Consider the following 18,706-nt stretch of genomic DNA (forward strand, 5'->3'; position numbering starts at 1 on the left):
TATAGAGGAAGAATTGCAAATCCATATTAAAAAAATAATTAGAGTGGGTTGCCATTGCTGAGAACAACCAAAAGTGGCTCTTTTAAAAGGGATTTTCTGAAATAGTGAACAAAGTAATTGATAATACTTAATTATATACTAATTTTATAACAAACTGGGCATTTTGCAAGGAAGGAACAGAAGCAAAATTTTCTTCTGGAGCAATACATTCAGACTGAGAAGCGTCAGGTCAGAATGTAACATGTCCATCTCTCTCGTGGAAGGGGAAGGATGGAATCTTGTCAGTCTGGAAACTGACCTTTGAAGTTATGGTGTCTGTCCAAGCCACTTCCTAGTGTTTTGAACAATTCCATGCACTACACTCCTAGGTCTTACTTTCCCTTTGTGTCTTAAAGTGTCTTTGACTACTTCAAACTTTAGACCTGGGATGCTGAGTTTGAGGTGTGAAAATGCTCACCCACAGCTCTCTCCGGTGTCCTGAGGCTTTGCTGGTGAAGGTTCATTATGTTGTTCTTTAAACTTTCAGCGGTCCTGATGTATAGCTGTTGCAAGAACCTTGTTTTGTAGGTAGAGGTCAGAAGGGGTTGGATTAGGAGTCCTCTTGCTATCAGATATTCTCTACTAGATTTGCTGATAAAGAAAAGGGCTCTGTTAAGTTTTGACCATTAATAAGTAGATTTTACTACTTCACTGTACATTACTGTGTCTTGCATAATTTGAATTGAGGTTCTCTATGCTGTATTAACCACAGAAAATATAAATATTATACATCTGAAGAAAACAACAAATTGAGACCTCAATTAGACTAACAGAATCATTTAGTTGCAGGCTTTCATGACCTCTCAGTTCTTCAGTTTCCCAACAGGACCTTTTAAATATAAAGGAACAACCTATCCAGTGCCTTCTACAATCATAAGATGATAAAAAAGAAGAAATCAACACAATCGTATGCATTAAAGTAATGCACACAAATGACAAATTGGAAGATCTACAAATGGTCATCAATCAATTCCAGGGATCTCTCCTGGGCATCAAGAAGAACAAATTTGACACACTCAGACAAGCGGTAAGAAACAAGTCAAACATATCCTACAGAGGCCTTGATCAGGCATTTGACTAACTCCATCAAGATCTTCCAATTATCCAGGGGCACCAGATTTTGATCTCTTTCATGAATCTGCACAGAATCCATCTCTCACTTGGTTTATCCAGTTAAAGTCTGTTATATCAAGAAGGAGAATGATCATAATAAGTTTCAGGAGGCGTAACAAAATTTGTAATTCCCACTCAAGCCGCATATAGTTTCTGTTGCCTGCTACAATAAAAACTCCTGAAAATAATTACACCAATCTTGACATTTAACTAGTTATTACCTCAGACTAGGGCCTTGTTTTGATAAAGTTGACAATTGTTTACTAGTTTTGGGGATATTTGCATTATAAAAAGGAGTTGGGTGAATTGAAATCTTATTCAGTGATAAATGTTAGTTCCCGGATTATTCAGGGACCCGAATTCTCTGAGGCCAATGCTTTTTAAAATAAAAGAGATCAATTGAATGAGGGAACTGTTTTTCCCATTTATCCAGTGTGGGATCTGCAGATCCTGGGGTGGATGGGGGTCTAAAAACCAGGAAGATCCGCCTGGGTGGCAACAGCTTACATTTTCTTGCAGCTGTTGCAAGATGCAAGCCACTGAAACCAATCTTGGGAAAAATGATTACCAATCTAATGGGAAGGAGGCATCCCCTGGCCCTTAAGGAGGATGTGCGGCAAGGGACTAAGAGGAACAAATTCTGCCTCCAAAAGTAAAACAACCCTGTTTACTTTCATTGGATTCTTGGATCCTTCATGGTTTCAAGCAGCGAGTAAAATACTAAATGCTACGTGCTGGGCCAGGGCATCAGACCTGGCAGCGACAAAATGCTATATGTGCCCTGCAGCTATGTCCTGCACACTGAGCGCACTGTGCATTAACAAAACCTATGCACAGCTACTTGGAAGGTAATTCGGAACTGTTGCAGAAGCTAATGCAGTCAACTCTTGATCAACACAGTGTTAGGGCTACACAGCATGGGTTGAAAGCATGTGAATTGCCTGCTGGGTATGGTTGTAGGGTACCAGCTTTTGCAGGATGTGCAAATCTGTAACTATAAAGAACCCACAGGGTTAACCCTACATCACACCTGCGACTCGCATGGCATAGGGACATAAAGAGTGGGTTTTAATGGCACAGTGGGAGGTGTGTAAAACCATGGTCAAAGCCCGAGCTCTGTGGCTATTTACTGCTGCGTATTACCAGAGGCCATCTACAGAGAAGGTTAGCAACATTCGAGATTGGGCATACAACCTTGCTGCAGGAAAGGCCCTGCTGTTAACCCCACAGTGTGCTGCCAAATGATATTGCAGTGGAGGTTGGCTGCACAGATGTCTGGCGAAGGGTCTGGACACAGGTCCGGCCCTTTGGCCAAGCCCTGCTGCTGCACGACTGTTTGTAAGTAGGCAGTGGCCATGGGTCAGACCCTGCAGCCAAACCCAGCTGTGCTGTATACAGTGAAGGTTGGCCATATGATGGGATGGAATCTCTGGAATATAAAACATGGGAATTCAATGGAGCAAATCACCAAACAAATTCAAAAGATTCACTAAAAAATATTTGAGGATAAGTAAAGGTTTCTGTACTAACTCTAACAAACGCACATTCACACATATACTACTTCACTTCATTGATTCCATGTTGTTACATAGGTGCATCGAAAATAGCTTAAAAACAACAGTTTACTGTTTTGCAGATTGCATGTTACAATTATCTTACACAGGGAAACATAGCCAGGAGGCTTATTCAATGTGAGTTTAACTTACTGAACAAATTTAAACCCTTGCATCCTTCTATAAATTAAATCCAGATTATAAACTGCCTTGGCCTAAACCAACTATGCAGATGCAAAGACTTCAATAAGCTATTTATTATCATAAAGACCAACCTGCATGCGCAACAGTGGTAATAAATGCCATCATTCATACTTTCTGCTTCTACGTGTCTACATTAAGTATATGTGTATACATGTCTACTATGTGTATATGTGTACATATGTATATATCTGTGTGTGTGTGTGTGTGTATATATATATATAATATTATTTTTATTTATTTATTTATTTTTCACTGAAAAAAACAATGGTTACAGGGATGTTACAGTTAGTTTATAAATTTACTCGTAAAAAACCATAGAAATTCAGCAGAGTTATTTCAAGTAACTATAACATGTGCCCTAAGGTAACTATAACTCGTGCCTTCGCCATGCACAGTTAATTACTCCAAATAATATATCATTGATGACACCTTCTATGGCATTTTTGATATTATCACTGCAACATTTGCAGTAAAATTATTGACGAGAAAACTCTGCATGGTGAGGGAGTGAGTTATAGTTACCTTAGGGTGAGAGTCATAGTTACTTGAAATAACTCTATAACTGCTGAATTTCTATGGTTTTGTACATGTAAATTCAGAACCTAACTATAACATCCCTTTGTTTTTTTTGGGTGAATTTCCATGGTTTTTTAAGGGTAATAATTTTAATTACTATGCGTTAATCCAACCACCACTGTGCATAGCCTTTGGCAATGCGTGGCAGGGGTTGGCAGGAGGGCCTTGCCTGCGGTCAGGCCCTGCAGCCAAGCCCTTATAACCACCCAACCCTGGGCTGCGCACTTCCTTTGGTCGTGCGCAGCGGGGGTTGGCCACAGAGTCTGTCTCTGACAGTGGATCTGAGTGAGTGCATGAGTGTCTGAGTGGGTCTGAAAGTGGGTGTGTGAGTCTATGTGTGGGTCTGAGAGGGTGCGTGAGTGGGCGCATGAGTCTCTGAGTGCATGTATGAGTGAATGAAATAGTGTATGAGTGAGTTTGTAAATGTTTTTTTTATAATGTTCTTTTTTGCTTATTTGCGAATATTCAAGAATCATCAAGAAAAAGAATTTTAAACCCATGATTGGACCCTCAAACACCCCTATATCACACCCCTGAGGTCAGGGTACCTCCACCCTGACCCTTTATGTTACTTTTCATTTTGTTTTTCAGCCCCGGGGACCATGTCCCGGGACCTTAAAATAGCAGACCAACTGTTTGTTCAGGTTGTAGCCAGCTAATTATTTGCTTCTATTCACACACGCATTCATGAATATTTGCAATTATTCGCAAATTATTTATGACCTCAGATATACTCATTTGGATTTTCTTTAATTTCTTATAAATTACTGAATGAATTTACACCAAATAACCAAAAGCACAATCTGTGGAACAAAATCTAGCTTTCTGACAAATTTGGTGTAATTCTGTCCAGTGGTCCAGGCTGTAGTCGTGTTCAAATCTCTTATGGGAATTGACATGGAAAAGGCCCGTTTTTTGTCCCCCCTTTTTCTCAGCCCCCGCGTGGTGGATCACCCGAAGCTTTCCGTGCAGAACAAAAATCACAGGCATACTTTTTTTTGGAAAATTTCATGAAGATTCGTCAAACATTGCCAAAGATATAGGCAACTCCCAAAATGCTTTTTCTATGGAAACATGGTCCTAACTATAACTACCTACTGGCAACCACCATTATATATATATATATGTATATTTCCACAACGTGGTCAATTTAACATGACGGGCTCAGCAACTGGTGCAGGATTCAGGAAGAGAGACTGTACTCCTCAATTCAATCACAATCCAAAGGAAATTCGCTCTTCATTCTGGAAACTCTTTAAATCCTTTATTGTTAAAACATATTGCAATGTGTTTTAACAATAAAGGATTTAAATGTTACATCCTTTATGACATGACACTGCACTTTAACCTTTAGTTTTTCCAGTGATTTTATAGGTTTTTGTAATGCAAAGTAAGATCATATTACCATACCAAACTAAAACATCACTTTAACTTTTGTTTTTTTGGGGAATTCCTATGGTCTTTCACATATTCACCTAACTCCCCTGCTGAGCACAACTTTTGGCTGTGACTAGCAAGGCTGAGCCCTGTGCCCGAGCCCTGTGCCCAAACCCTGTACACAATGAACCACATTCAAGCACCCAATCCCCACAGACCCTCACTCCCACACTGTTGCCATTTATTTATTTAGTTCATATTTTTGGTGGTACCATGACCAAGCACCACTTCTGTGGTACCCTTGCACACAGTGAAGCTTGCATGGTCCCGCGATACTACTCCCATAGGAGTACTGTGGCACTTGATTGGAGGGACACACTGTTCACTGCTGGAGTATCACAATACCTCACAGGACGGTTGCACGGGGTCCCACTTTAATACAGTGATACTGAAGGTCTGAACACATTGTTATTTTTATTTTGCTCCACAAGTGCCAGGGTGTCAAGGTACCACTCTACCATGCACTGTGTTCTCAGAAATGTTGGAGTCTGAGATGTCATAAGTTATAAATGCTATGATTTCAGATGGCATAAGTAATCTAATATGAAAGGGTATAAGCATTGCATGGTAGAGTGGTGAGTTATAGTTATTGTTCTGTGGTTAGCGAGCTGAAACAGTGTGTATGAAGAAGCGCCAGTTATAATAATGTGAAGGTGGTGCATAAATTATAAATTTAAGGTATAACTGTAACTTTTATTTTTTTTGTACTTTAAGTTTGGTTTATAAATAAAGAAGAAATAATGTTATGGTAATTTAAATGTGGTGCATACATTAGGAACTTAAGGTCTAACTATAACATTAGAATTTCTAATGTTTGTGCCTTTTAAGTTTGGTTTGTATAGAAATAAGTTTTAACCCTTATTTTTGTCATTACATTTTTTTATTTTTTTATTTTTAATGAAAATGTGTTTCAAATTATAGAGTCCAGTATTGTTGGGTAGAGTGTTGTTATGTGGATTGTTGTACACTACAGTGGAGGACGATGTCGTACAGTGTAGTGTCATAGAGTGGAGTAGAATGGAGTGGATGAGATTTGAGTGGTGTAGCATGTAGTAGAGTTAAGTGTCATACAGTGAAGTTGTGTCTTCTAGAATACAGTTGGTAGACTGCTTTAGAGTGGCATAGTGTAGAGTCGAGTGACGTGCCATAAATTGGAGTGGGGGGCTCGTGGAGTACAGTGAAGTGCTGTGTTGTAACATGTTGGAAAGTGTCATAGAGTGGAGTAGAGTACTTTACAGTGGAGTTTCCAGGGATAGAGTGGTGTAGAGTTTTGTAGGGTGGCATACAGAGTAGTACGGTTTTGTAGAGAGGAGTGTGCCATAGAGTTTAACGGTGTAGAGTAGTGTCGAACAGTGACATAGAGCGGAGTAAAGTATTGTACAGTGGAGTAGAGTGAAGTGGAGTTGAGTGGTGTGGTGTGGTGTAGGAAAGAGGTGAGTTAATTGCCATAAAGTGGAGTGTTATGTTGTAGGATACAGCGCCATGGGGTGGAGTAGAGTGGCGTGATGACCTATATATTGAAGTAAATTGTCATAGAGTGGAGTGGTGTGTCGGTAAGTGGAGTGGAAATGGTGTGTTGTACAGTCTTGGAAAGTTTTGTAGAGTGGAGTATAGTGGAGTGCCACAGAGTGGATTACAGTGTTATAGAGTTGAGTAGCATGAAGTAGAGTAGAGTGGGGTACAGTGTGGTAGAGTGGAATGGCATAAAGTGGAGTAGAGTTAAGTGGTATAGAGTAGCATAGAGTGGAATAAATGTGCAGTCATGTAATTTGAGATGTCATCAGTGATGTCATAAATGATGTCATAGAACATGTCATGAGTGATGTCATACATGAGGTCAAAGGTAGTGCATGGCATGGGTGCATGTTATAGCTTGTGATGCAATCTATAACTGCTGAATTTCTGTGGATTGTTTACTTCAAAACGTTAATGTTGTCACTGAGAAATTCACCTAACTATAATGTTATTTTAACCTTTGTTTTTTCAGTGAATTTCTACGTTTTTTTAAAAATGAAAACAGATTTTTTCATTACACCTAACTATAAAATGTTTTAACCTTTGGCTCTTTCAGTTCATTTCTAAGATTTTTTTAAAACCAAAACAGTTTTTTTAATAACACCTATAAAGTTACTTTAACCTTTGTTTTTTTCAGTGAATTTGTAGGGATTTTTTAAAATGAGTTATGATGGGCGTGCGGATGGACTGGCATCTCCTTTCAGACATCGCTCTCAGATGACAGATGTGCGTGGTAGGGTGAGGGGATGGACTGGCCTCTCCCTTTGACACCTATCAGATGACTGGTGTGCGTAGAGGTGAGTGAGGAGGGAGTAGCCACTCTTTTCAGACCTCTCTCTCAGATGATGGTTTTGTGTTGTAGGGTGTGGGGATGGATTGCCCTCTCCTTTCAGACATCTTTCTCGAATGACTGGTGTGTGTAACAGGGTGTGAAAAGAGCCTTAACTCTACTCCCAGTTCTTCCCAAGCCAATGGACGTAAATACTAGTCTCTGATAAGCACCATCTCCAGTAAAACTTCTTCCAAAAGAAATGTGAATGCATACTAGAGTGTAATCAAAGATCACCTACTCCTTCCTACTTTTGACAATCACACAAGAGTCTTGCAAGATCATAACATTTAAAAAAAAAGAATTATCCTTGTACTCATCGAAGTGCTTATTTCTTACACACTTCCTCTGGCCGTGCACGCCTGGGGGTTGGCTTGTGCCAAGCCCCCGCATGCAGGCAACCTCACTCTATGGGTCTGTGAATGGGTATGTGCAGTCCATGTCTGGGCTAAATGAAGAAAAATCACACTATTAATCGAGAGCCACTCCTGTTTTTACCAAGGAGAGGTGTGAGATATATAAATGAATACATATACACACACATCTATCTATCTATCTATCTATCTATCTATCTATCTATCTATCTATCTATCTATCTATCTATCTATCTATCTATCTATCTGTGTCATGTTAATTGGTTTTCTAAAGCACTCAATTACCCAAAGGTGTCTTGGCACTGGCTTTAACGATATGCATTGAGGAGAAAGGACCCAATGGATTACAGTGTGTTGAATAGCCAGGTTTTCAGAGTATTCCTGAAGGCTAGTAGATTTGTTGCCTCCTTGATATGCAGTGGGAGCATGTTCCAAGCTTTTGTGGCTCCCAATACAACGCTCTTGGCTCCTCAGCCTGCTCTTAAACCTAGGGAGCACTGCCAATTTGGCTGTGGCCGAGTGTAGAGCCCTGCCTGGAGCGTACTATTTGAAACTGTTTTGTAGGAAGGCTAGGCACAAGCCATGAAGTGCTTTGTTAGCAATGCAGTGTGTTTTGAAGGTGATTCTTTTTCTTATAGGAAGCCAGTGCTTTTAAAAAAAAAGAACTGCCCGCCGAATGGCACGTAGGAAAATTAAAAAGGAGTCTGGCTGCTGTATTTGCTGCATTTTGCAAAGTTTGCAGTTTGTTCATTAAGTATTGGGAAACTGTGAGAAACAGGCCATTGCAGTAGTCCAGATGTGCCATAACCAAGTGTTTTTTGGAGGTGCACTGGAATGAAAGGTAAGATCTTTTTTATGACCTTCAGGGTAAAGAAGGCTGAGGTCACTGCATTGACATGATCTATATAGATGAGTTTATCATCCAGCAGTACTTCAAGGTTGCAAGTCTTTCTCACAGGAGTCGGTAAGGTACCCATTTCCTGCGACCAGAAGATAGGGGTCCATAACGCGGTTTGAGCTGTGAACAGTAATACCCTAGTCTTTCCTGAGTTGAGCTTTAGGCAGTTCTTGTCCATCCAAGAGTTAACCGCCTGCATGCAATCACAAAATCTGGACCTTGTACCCTTGTACCTTTGACATTGTTAGTTAGAGAGACGACAATCTAGGTATTGTCTGTGTACGGGGTCAGGAAAAAAAACAAAGGCTTTTATCAGGTCCGCCAGAGGGGTGACATAAATGTTAAAGATGGTCAGGCTGAGCGAGGAACCCTGTGGGACCCAGCATGTAAGAGAAAAGCAGTATGAGGTAAAATCTCCCAGGCAGACCGACCGCTCACGGCCCAGGAGGAAGGTTTTCAATAGTGCCCAGGCTGAACCAATAATCCCGATATTTGCTAGGAGGTCCAGCAACAACCCATGGTTGATGGTATCAAAGGCAGCAGAGAAATAGAACAGGATAAGGGCTACCCATTTACCCTGGTCAACAGCTATCCTAATCTCTTTGGTAGCATTGATGAGTGCCATCTACATGCTATTGACTCCCCAAAATCCACATTGAGTTAAGTCTAGAATGTTGTTACAGTGAATGTACTCAAAAAGCTGAAAGTTCGTGATTTTTTCCAGCTACTTTAGCTGGCAGAGATGGGGCAGTAGTTGTTCCTATCTTGGGGGTCTAGGGTATCTTTCTTTAGGAGTGGGAATATCGAGGCTTTTTGCCACAGGGATGGAAAATGGCCAGACTTGAACATAAAATGAAAGATGGGCCTGAGCATTGAGGCAATAGTCTCGCCACTAATTTAGCCACTCTGGGAGGGCACGGATCCAGAGGGGAGCCTGAGGTGGTGGAACTAAATATTCTGATGAGCTCCTCCAGAGAAGGAGGGGTGAACTCGCTGAAAGTCTTCAGCTCCGGAGGTAATGGCGGGGAGGATGAGGCGGGAGGAGGGAGAGGAGCTGCAGAGGAGAACTTGGTGTACACTGCTTCCACTTTTTGTGGAAAGAAGTTGGCCAGTGTGTCGCAATAGGATTGACTGGTGTCGATATGAGTTTTGGTAATCCCAGTCAGCTTGGCGACCATGTTAAACAATTCTTTGGATTCATTTTTAGCTTCTTCTATCTTTTTAGTAAAATAGGAGGCCTTTTTTCAGAAATTAGAATTTTGTATTTGGCTAAGCAGAGCTTGTATTTTGCTCTTTCTATGACATTATAAGCAGCTCTCCATGTCCTCTCATGTCTCCTGCAGCTTTGGTGAAGGGCTCTTAGCTCCACAGTGAACCATGGGGCCAAAATGTTAGAACGTGTCACCATTATCATTTGTGCCAGTGCATTAGCAGCAGGGTCTAGCCACTGAGTATATTGGGAGACAGCTGTGTCTACATTGTTTGAGAGTGCAGGTAGCAAGCTGATTAAAAGTTTGGGGAGGGAACCTGGTTGAATGTCACGTCAAGCCCTGTATGAGAAACTGGATGGATGGGCTTTGGTCAGGGGGTGGGCTGATTAATGTAAATATTAAAGAGGACGGCGCTGTGGTCGGACCAGACTAAAGGGAGAGTTCTGATAGAGCCTACTGCAGAGTTGTTGGTAAAGATTCAGTCAAGAGTGTGTCCTGCCTGATGTGTAAAGTCTGCTACCAGTTGAGAGAGGCCAAGTCCTGACAATGTCTGTAAAAGAGAGGCTGTGTCTGTTTTTTAGCACCGCATTGGCGTCGTTTTTTGATGCAAAAACGGCGCAAACTTGCAAAATACAATTGTATTTTGTAAGTTTGCGCCGGTTTTGCGTCAAAAAGTGTCGCAAATGCAGCGCTAAAAGTGTATAAATATGGGCCTGAGTTTTAGAGAGGCATATGTTGAAGTATATTGCTTCACAGTGCAGTGAGGGGGCAGTGTTTCAACAAACTACTATGCCTGCTCTATGAACTATAGCTAAACGGCCACCCCGTTTCAGGGGCCTATCTGACCTACAGATGGCAAAACCTTCGGGCAAGGCTGCCAGCATATTAGGACTGCAGGCAGGATCAGCCTAGGTTTCAGTTAGAAAAGCAGTGGAGGGTTTGTGGGTTTCCATACATAGCAAGAATTTGGCACTGTGTTTTACCAATGATCTAGCATTGATTTAGAATACAGAGCATTATTTCTTTGGGCATTTTAGCATCTATCTATCTATCTATCTATCTATCTATCTATCTATCTATCTATCTATCTATGTATTCAATTTAAAAAACTAAATGTCACAGGGACGTTATAGTTAGACTCACATTTTAAGCATACAAAACCATAGAAATTCACCTGTTAGAGTTATTTCAAGTAACTATAACTCACGCTCTAAGGTAACTAGTGTATGAGTCTGTGAATGTTTTTTAAAACTTTTTTGGGTTATTCGCGAATATTCCAGATTATTCTCGATTAATCGTGAATATTCTCAAATATTCACAAATATCACGCCTGTGAGCAAAAAGCATTTTAAACCCATAATTTGCCCCTCAAACACACCTATATCACACCCCTGGGGTCAGGGTACCTGCACCCTGACCCCTTGTGCTACTTTTCATTTTGTTTTTCAACCCTGAGGATCCTGTTCCAGGACCTTAAAATGGCGGCACCAACTTTCTGTTAAGGTTGTGGCTAGCCCATTACAGCACTTCTATTCATGCGAGCATTCGTGAATATTCACAATTATTTGGGAATTATTTGCAACCTCAGATATACAAATTTGGATTTTCTTTAATTTCTCGTAAACTACTCAACAGATGTATACCAAATAACCAAAAGCACAATCTGCGGAACAAAATCTAGCTTTCTGCCAAATTTGGTGTAATTCCATCCAGCGGTGCGGGCTGTAGTCGTGTTCAAAACTGCTATGGGAACTAACATGGGAAAGGCACGTTTTTTAGCCCTCCTCCCCCTTTTTCTTGGCCACCCGCTTAGCAGATCACTCTAAACTTTTTGTGTGCAACATAAATCACTGGCATACTTAAAAAAAAAAATTGTGAAGATTCGTCAAACAGTGCCAAAGATATAGGTAAGTCAAAAACTATTTTCTATGGAAACATGGTTCTAACTTAACTACCTGCTGGTGACTGCCAGTATAAATGTGTATATATATAAAATTTATGTTTATGGATGGGATACAAGACTTAGGGGGCTGAATTGGAGTTTAGCGGGCTGATGTAAATTCATCGGTCTAACGGAGTACTTTACTCCCACCATACCAAAGGTCCTCCACCTGCCAAATTTGGAGTTGTTCACAGGCCTTTCAGGGAGCTCCAAATTGTAAGGAACACTGTCATGGTGATTTCTGTTACTATTATAACAGTTGGACGGAGAGTTCCATAAAAATAATTATGGCGGCCCGTCAACGATTTACAATGTATTGCATTTCACAGAAACAAACTCCCAAAGCGGGAGTGAATTTTGGGAAAAACTAATGACCTCACTCCATAGAAGGCATCTCCCATGGTGTTGTGGGGAGCAGGCATTATTTTTTTATTTTCTGTCCCTCACCTTTACTTTACCTGGCAGTGACAAACAGCAAACAAAATATGTAACACCGTCCACTCTGATTGTGTTATATGTGAACCTCCGACAGCCCATACTTCGTCAGGCTGTTGCTTGAGTATGCCAGCGACCGAGCCAGAGTAGGCTCCGTTGCTGACATACTCAAGGTCCCCTCGACTGTAAACCACATAGGTGGATCTTCAGTTTGGCTGAGGTGGTACTCTGTCGCTTTTGCAAAATCATGAAATGTAAGCAAAATGTGAAGAAGCTCATTTTAATTAGGACCCTTGGTAGCTGTTCCTAGCAAACCGCTGCTTCACAAACAAATTTCTTAGTACGTCTGTTATTAAACCCTAAACTTCTGACAAATATATATATATATACCATACCAATAAAATAAATGTAGCCCACATGTTCATTCGAATAAGTGTACTGGCAAACACAAAGGTACAACAGTGCAAAGGTCAAATTCTATGTTGTCATCACAGCACAGGCACTCATAACCACAACACCTATGTAATGGAATTGTATCTCACGGGATGAATGTAACGCTTTGTGCTGCAACCAGGGCTTAATTTGTAAATAAAAACGTGCTGGTGCTCAAAGCTATCCTCTGAAACACGTGGTTGCTGCAATTAAATGTGCGAGCACAGAATACCGAGGCAGAGTAACCCTGAAGACATCTCGGGCCTCTTTAATCTATTTACAGACAGTCCCTGCCCCTCCAGCTCACTCTCGCAGCTTTCTGCTTTCTAACTTTGTGACGTTTTTTCGCTTTTCTCTCCCTCCGTCTTTCCCATATGTGTCTTTTGCTACAAGAGCTCGCAGCATATGCTTGAGGCAGAAGAATAAGCGCCGGCCCGCAAAAATAAGTGCCAGTGCCCCGCACCGGAAACAACAAGCACAAATTATGCACTGGCTAAAACTCTCCTTCAAAAGCTTTGTATATAATTTCTATGCATGAAATAACAACATTGCTTAGACTATAAAGAAACATCCACAAAGCCATGTCCCATTATTTACCATATTGAAGTGCGGGAAGGGGCCGTGCTTAGGAGGATGCTGAATGACTGGGCATCCATGGCCACTGTAGAATGTGTATTATTAGACAAGATGCCTTTGTGTTATCACTTCTTTGGAGCTGGAAGAGAGGAGATTCTATATCTTTTTACCATTTGATATTCTGTGATGCCTGGTTTGCCACCTCTCGAGGGGTGAGGAGAACGAGGGCCTGCCAAGTGAATGAGAGGGTCACACACATGATAATCAAATAAATGGGAAAGGGAGGTCTGTGGGGACAGATGATGTGTAATCTCATTCACTAAGGGGAATATAACCAGCCAAGCAGGGTGATACAGTAATGAAAGTTACAAGGAATTGATCATGTTTTATGAAGATTGTTTCGCTCAATGTTTTTTTACTGAATGTTTACACTTGCGAAGGAGAAACTAGATGATACAATATGAATATTGTTTACTAATTATTCTAATGCTATTTTTGGATTTTTATTTTTTTATTTTTTTAATAAATCGAAACAAAACAAAGAAAACAGTTCCACCAGACAGATAATTCTAGTCCTGGCTTGGATTGGTACCCTTGAAAGCCTCTATCGAGGGGATCAGTAAGATAAAAATTTAATATTGACATCTCTATTCGACCTGCATATCACATGTTCCTGTCCTAGCAGGCGGGTCACGGCTTTTTATCCTTTCAAGAATGATACGTGAAGTACCATTAAGCCTTCTTCATGTTGGGTAAAGTCACAGGAGTAAATGTAATGCAGTGTTAAATTAACCTCAGGTTGACAGAAGGTTGGAGTTGATGCCCGGAAGTAATATTCTGAAATTAACTGCAGCTGTTACTTGGCTTTCGAAACCACATAGTCAGAAAGGTAAAGCCAGTAGGTCTTAAAGTACTTTTTAAAAGTAACAAGGTGACGTATGGAGGTTCAGGGATCCATGGTTCCAGATAGAAACCTCAGGAGAGTGATGTCTCCAAGGATCTGTTGTCTTCCATCCACCCATTCTTTAAGCTAATGAAAGTGGTAGGACATGAAGACTAAGAAATGGCGGCCTGAGTTTTTTTTTTCTGAAAAACAAAATAGTTAACAATTTGGTAAACCATGGTCAAAACCAATGGTGGCCATCCCCCAAATATTTTGGACCTCGAAGTACAGAGATGACCGATGGGGAAGTTCTAGAAATCTGACAGAGGAACTTCAGCTAAACACAAATTTCTACTTGGATATCATGTGCTTTTTTACAAATATATAATTTTAGATTCCGACTAGCAAGGTCTAGGCAGCCCAGAATGAGTGACTTGTATGCTTCTCAGGAATGGGAGGTCTTGGGATAAGTGTCAGGTTCTACAGAGGCACCACAATTGGCAGCAGCTGTATTTAACCTGGTAAATATTTGGTGATATCCACATTGTTATATGTTCATACAGTGTGCAGACAGTGACTAAATTGACCTCATTTGGATAGGTTGTTATCAAGAAAATATACCTTGGATCCTGCCCTCCTGGTCGTACGAGGGACATCCCTGTGGCACAGGTTCCAAGGGTCCCTCACCTGAATACTAGGAGGAAGGTGTCAGCGACTAGTGCAGTTCTTTAGGTAGGTACTTGAGGAGCATCTATGAGCCTGATATTTGATGTTTGTTTGCAATGAGGGAGGTCAGTAGTTGGACTAACTTTGCCTCTGAATTATCTATTAAGCAGTTTTCAGATGATGGAAGGAATTGTACATTGCTTTTGTTGCAAACCACTGGTTCTTACCTGGGGCTTCAGCTGGATATGGTCTAGGGTGTTGCGCTGCTAATAGTCTAGGGTAGTGGATGGGAAGTATCTCGCGGGGATATGAAACGCGACTCACCCTCTGGCTGACTTTTCTGTCCTTTGGGTTAAGCAGTGCTGCTTCTGAGGCTCAGGTGGGGCATCCTCAGTATCTATGGTAACCTGCACAGCAGTGTTCATTCTGAAGCCTGCATTGTGAGGTATGAGGCCCAAGAGCCAGCTTCCATTGCAGCATCACTAAACAGCATTCCAATGTCTCCAGGCATTGTCCAATCGTCTTTCCAGCCTCCTGTGTCTTTAATGAAATCCTCCCTTCGTGGCTTTGGAAATCTGTGTCATCTACATGCAGCCCGTTGACTATTTCCATTGTTTAAAGCAAACTAGTACTACTAAGTACTGCATCATTGTAATATGAGACTGCGGACGCTTCCTCTTTTTAAGGGTCTTACATTTTTACAACTATAATGTAAACATGACTCAGTAGATCGTTCGTGGCTCTTTACCAAGCAAAGGTTTGAATCAACCCTACAATTCCAAACTGAAGGAACAGAGAATGATAACCCAGACGTCTCCCTCTTTTTAGTTGAGGTGATGTGAATCGGTCAGAGACTGGCAAGCATATCTATTTACTATTGTTGTATGTTCTAACAGCCTTTTGGCACAGCTGCACACACAAGATATCCACACTTTTATTGTAAAAGGGTTTATTGTAATCCATCTTTACTGCCAAATAAATGAAACACGTGGTAGTGTAAGCACAAACTGCAAATGTTATGAAAATCAATAACATTATATAAGGTTCCTATTTAAGAATCCCTACATGCCTAATGCTTAACCGGCAACGGTGCTGCCGTAATGAGTGTCACTATTTCAATCAAATCAACATACATACTTTTACCTGAGCTTCATACATATTTGCAGTTTTTAGGCCAGTTTGCATAAGAAGACTGTGACATTTCTCTGTGACTCAGGATATTATAAAAGTAAACGGTATGGCCAAGAAAGGGGGAAGTATTCCTAGACTTCCACGGTGAGTTATTGATTAAGCAATTATGTATGTCCAATCTATGTTGCTTCAATTGTGCTTTATTGCTTTCGTAATTCTTTTTGAAAAAATTTCAGCAGTATGTATCATACATTTTTGCAACAAGAAAGCATTTTTTTTACTTGTGGTGCTAGGATGCTTTGATAATGAAAACACAGTGAAAGTGAATTTTGTGCGAAGACGTGATGGTGATATATACAATATGTACATAAGGTGGTTTAAGAAAAATATGGACATCTAATGGCTCCGTCAATCCAGGAAGCCCTGAAGTCACCTAAAATTTCTTTACAATTTTAATCCACATTCAAAATCATGTCAACGTTTCGACCCCATTTGTAGACATAAATCAATAGTGGGTCATCATCAGGACTAGGGATATTCTGTTTGGTAGCACCTAAAGGTAATGTAAATATCCATATTAATAAAGGGGCTATTTAATCAGTCCAAATCCTTAACGAGGTGTGGCTGAAGGTAAGCACTCACCTGTGGATTCCAGTGAGGGATCAGGGTCTTCTAATCAGATACGTCTTCCTGGTGGGAACAAGATATGTATATTTGTACCCTATATATTAATGTGTAGTGATAATTAAAACATCATAAGAATGTAGATGATTGCTTACAAATCTGTGGTTCACTGTGAATCATCGTTGAAGTGCTGAATCCTGGTCAGAGGCTGTGTAGTCAGCATGTGCAGTTTGAATCAATCTTAAATCAGCCGAGCAAAAATGGGGGCTGGAGGCTCACGGTATCTACAATAATAAAAATAAAAAAGATGATGAGGAGAAGGAGCCTTAGTGTAAATCTCTTAAGGAGTTCTGTTAAGCTGTCTGTGGGGACACTTACTTGTCTTTTTAATCTTTTTAGTCAGCAGGCGTATACTCGTGTAGCCGGGATCGAGTATTTCACAAGAATTGCATGCCGCGTGCTGTGCCGACGAAGCGGCTTAAAAGGAGGCCGCCTCATGTGCAGGTTTTTGGGGGCCTTGAGAAGACCCCTTGTTATTTTTGCTTTGTCTCCCATCTTTCCTTTGGGGGGAGGCTTTTTGACCTCTTTCTTTTGGTCTCCAGTGGTAGTTTTGTCTTGACCCAATGGTCTGCCTTCCTCCCCAATTCTTGAGGGGAAAGTGGACCTGGGTCTACCAGATTTTTATGTAGCCTATCACTGAAACAATTACTCAGCAAATGCTCTTTCATGAACAGGTTATACGGCCAATCATAATCTTGTACCTTGTTTCCAGCTAACCAACCACCCAGCATTTTTACTGAATAGTCCACAAAGTCTACCCAGGTTTGGCTCTGGGTTTTTCAAGCCTCCCTAACTTTATTCTGTACTCTTCAGTTGTAAATTCAGTTGTAAATCCAAAGCCCTCAATCAGGGTACCCTTCATGAGATAGATCATAGGATTTAGTATCTGCCTCATTCTGTGTCAGGAGCCTATCCCTGCACTTTCTTGAGAATAATTCCCACAACAGTGTGCCACAAAGCTTTTTCTCAATGTCCCACCCAATGCAGGCTCTTTCAAAGGCAGAAAAACATTTAACTATATCATCCCCTTCAGTGAAGGGAGGTACAACTCGTTTTGGGAGTTTGATGTTGAAAGATTTCTGCCTCAACACTTGTATGCTGCCACCAGAGATGGGTCCTAGGCCCAACTCCTTTTTTGTTTTTCTATTTCCAAGAGCTGACTCTCTAAGGCCAGTCTTTTGGTGAGCCTGGCAATGTACAGGTTTGTTTCTTTGGGTGCTCTAGTGTTTCTGGTAGAAGAGGAACCACCTCACCCCATTATCCACAGGATCTTCTTCATCCACCACAAATGCATCATCTTCTTCTTCATCTGGGGGATTATCTTTTTTGTGCTGGGCCACCAGAAATCTAAGTTTCTCTGCATTGGGGCTTTTTCCAGTACGAACTTGGTACAGCCTGCAGAGTCTCCTTAATTGGTCATAGCTATATGCTGCTTCATAATGTTCCAGGTCGAGCTCCTGGGGCTTGGTCTCTGCAGCTGTCATTTTTATTTTACTAAAGTTGGGACCTTTTTAAGAATTTGGAATCCCCTTTTGGGATAGGCCAACTAAAGTAAGGACTTGTACAACTTTTTGCTAAAGTTGTAGGGACCTAACCAAGGCCTTAACAATTATTTTAAAAATTTGCAAAAAATGTTTAGTCAATAAATAAATAAAAAATTAATTAAAGGCAACCTGGAAAGTTATCCGCGTGCTCACAAAATTGACAAAGTGGTATCTGCAAATACAAAGTCTTTATCCCACTGCTGATCCCCCGAATGTAGGAGGCTGGACCTCTGTGTAGTTTGCAAAGCTAGGCACACTGTGCAGGGGATCCACGCAACCACACATTGGTTTACAGGGGTAAAAACTAGATCACCTCAGGCTTTCATTTTTAAGGTAGCTTGGTCGAGCAGTTAGGCCAATCTTGGGGAAGTGCAAAGCATTTGTTATGCTCACAGCATAAATCTTGCAACTTACACACTCAAAGGAATAACTTGAGACAAAATTATAAAAATACTTCAGATTTTTATGTAATTTGTTAGACCAAGATTATTAAAATTGGTTAAGTATGTTTTGAGGTATGAATTTTTGAAGTTTAATAAAAATAGTCTTTTGTGTGTAATTACGCACCATAGGAATCAATGGAAAATCACCTTTAAAAATACACATAAAACTGTACAGTTGGTTTACCAAGCTCTTCTTTTGCAGGTTGGTCAAGGTCGTTGTT

This window comes from Pleurodeles waltl, chromosome 7 (assembly GCF_031143425.1).
Source record: "Pleurodeles waltl isolate 20211129_DDA chromosome 7, aPleWal1.hap1.20221129, whole genome shotgun sequence".
Classification (NCBI taxonomy): domain Eukaryota; kingdom Metazoa; phylum Chordata; class Amphibia; order Caudata; family Salamandridae; genus Pleurodeles; species Pleurodeles waltl.